We start from the raw sequence: 3,076 nt of genomic DNA on the forward strand, positions 1-3,076 counted from the left end.
CCTCTGTCCAACCAGGCCCGGCACAAACGGCGGAGCCGTCTCTGAGGGAGAAGGAGGGAAAAGCAGCCTGCCCGCCCGCCTGCCCGCACACCCTGTGTCTTGTCCACGGCCAAGGGCGGGTCGCCTCGATGATGTGCGAGAAGAGTGAGAGTCTCCTCCGTCGCCCGCGGGGGTCGAGAAGAAGGAGGCAGAGGAAGAGCAGTGGACACCTGGAGAAGTGAGTGGAGATTGGGCCATCAGGGAGACCAGACTTGGAAATCAGTGCAGGGATCTGAGAGGAGGGAGAGTTAGTAGCCCGTGGGCTAAGGAAAAGCATGGTGTGATGAAAGGAAGAGTCAGGATGGGAGGATTAACCTGAAGGAGTCGGGAAGGGGGAGGAAGGAGTCGGGGAGTGGGGGAAGATAAAGACGGTGAGCAACCAGCTGACAAGGATGGGATGCTTGAACAAGGACAGGTGGGATTGCCAGCAGGGTGAGAAGGCTCAGAGTCAAAGAGAGCAAGGTAAGAAGCAGCATCAAAAGGCCCAGGATTAAAGTAATCGCTGGTACTGTGAAATGTGAAATGGTGCTTGAGGCCAAACACTGTATTACTGAGCAGGTGCTCAGTAAGCATCATCCATCCTGGAAGTGAAACAAGACCGCTTCTTTTTGAGGGGAGAAAAAGTACAGTCACCAAAAAGGAGAGCTAGCATCAGCACATTCATCTCCATTCAAACCTTCCTACTGATGCTTGGCTCTGCAAGCTCGGTGGCCTCGTGTTCATCGACACTGTGGCCAAAAAGCTCCCTGGCAGGCCCAAACCTGCCCACGCCTCATGATCATGGTGGGGGCAGGAGGAAGATAGGATCAGGTTCCCCCACCAAGAAAAGCAGTGACATGCCAAGGAGAGCATGGAAGATGAGGGGCAGTGCTCAGCCCTCTCCAGGCTCACACCTCAAGGCCAAGGCTGGGGCAAAACATGAGGGAGCTGAGCAGCAGCTTTGCTGGTATGAGATATTGGGCCCTCTGGCATGACGGTTGTGGGAACAAGGAGACAGCGAGCAGCGCCTGCCTGCGAGGAGGCTCCACTCCCAGCTCCCAGCTCTGCAGTGGCATGGGGACGTTCCTGCCCTCCAGCCAGCAGGAGCTGCGCTGGGTCTCCCAAGGTGAAGGGAGGATCATCTGGAGGAGGAATTTGGAAAACCTCATTAACAAAACTCTCCTAGCTGGTCATTTGTAGGGTAGCTAGGAACAACCTGAAAAGGCAAAGCAATGTTAGCAAAAAAAAAGGAGTTGTTTAAAGGAAATTAAACAGGCCTAGGGACATATTTTTCCAAACAAGAAGGCAGTGTTTAAACGGACCAAGATGAGTGTGGCTTTACAAGTAATTTTCAACAGCACCATTTTGTCTGAGGCAATAAAAAGCCTCTGATCCCTCCGACTATCATGTTGCTTGCCTCCAGAGCTGCATGTTCACCTCTTGCTGTTACCTCCTCCCACACACTCCTATTGATCATCACATCCAGCAAAGGTCTCATTTGTAATTGCTGTTCAGAGTAGAGATTTCTGTGTGTTTGCACGAATCCTCCAGTCTCATTTTGCCACAGGGAAGGCTAAGATGTCAGACATCAGGCTGGTGGTGAACCACTCATAGCGAATCCCACATCCCCGGCAGAGCAAAAATGCAGCTACGTGAAGTACTAGAAATGATGGGCTTGCTGAAGCAAAGTTTCTTAGAGCAGAGAAATAACACAGGCTAAGAAAAATGCAACATTTCATATGGAGAGGCAGACATATGGCCTATTCAACTTTGAAAGCAGTGTCTGTGAAGCCTGACCAAAAATTCAAGCCATATTTTATAGGATGAGGATTACTCATGCAGTGTTGAAAATACCACAGAGATACTCAGAAAACATCACTGTTTTCATTCCAACTTGCACTTCCAGTAAAAAGCTGAACTTGTTCCCCCAGTAAAATTATTGTTGAATGTGGAAGCAATTACAAATTTCTGTTTCCAAAGTTATTGTATTTGTCTGGCTACAGACACCCACAGAACTGTACGTTTCTATGCGTGTTACTGTCTGTATCACACTGTCTCCGCAAACATCACTGTCCCCTGCTCCCTATTCAGCCGTTCTTGTAGACTTTTTCTCCAGCAGTAGGGGGTAAAAAAAGTCGTAGGATGCAGGACAGCTGAATATTAAATAAGAGCGTCAGAAGCTACCATGTCAAGGAGCAGAAGAGGGTCAAGGTATAAAAATGCAAAATTACTCTTTACAGCTACAAAAAGGCAGGTACTTTTTGATAGCATTGGTAGTCAGTCGTAAGACAACTGGCTATGAAATTAGGGGAGTCTGTGGCACTACAGAGCTCAGCTCCAGATAATCTACACGAAACGCCATCAGACCTCAGAGACGCACAACTCTGTTGTAGCTATGCATTAATCCCAGTTTCTCAAAATTAACTTACTTTCTCCATACAAATGTTATTGTAGACGAGGTACAAACACGGCACAGCCAATGTGCATTAACATCTGTATATCTAATAGATAATTCTTTAAGTTGTACATGGTATATACTTTTCATAATCACACTCTTCCATCATGATCAACTAATTGAATGTACTTCTAAAAGTGGTAAAATAAAGGAGGTTTCTGTTGATGCTGGTGTCAAAATAATGGAGTATCCATTGAACAGTTCTGATGCATTTATGTGTTCTAGTTTTGGCTTGACGTAGACACAGAGTTGGATAGATTTTATAACTACTAGACCATGGAGATCAGTGCGAAGCATTTGTTCAAGTGCTCTACTGAATCAGAGCCATGAAAGTGGATATCTGGCTTTAAGTGGATGCATTAAGGCTTTGCTGAAAAGCAGCAGGCTTTCATAAGTGCTTTGTTGAATTGCCTTAATTTATAAACCTCAGGTTTTTTTAAAAAAAGTTAATATAATATACCAGCATTGGTTTTCTGAATCAAGACATTTCTTTGGCTGAAATCTGGAGCAGCGAGGAAAATCTAAGATAAATCAGGGTTCTGCCACATTTGAAGCAGTAATAGAGTCTAGAGGCATACTTGAAACATAAGATCTGTTTCAGCA

Source organism: Cariama cristata, unplaced genomic scaffold, assembly GCF_000690535.1.
Source record: "Cariama cristata isolate BGI_N322 unplaced genomic scaffold, ASM69053v1 scaffold15374, whole genome shotgun sequence".
NCBI lineage: Eukaryota > Metazoa > Chordata > Aves > Cariamiformes > Cariamidae > Cariama > Cariama cristata.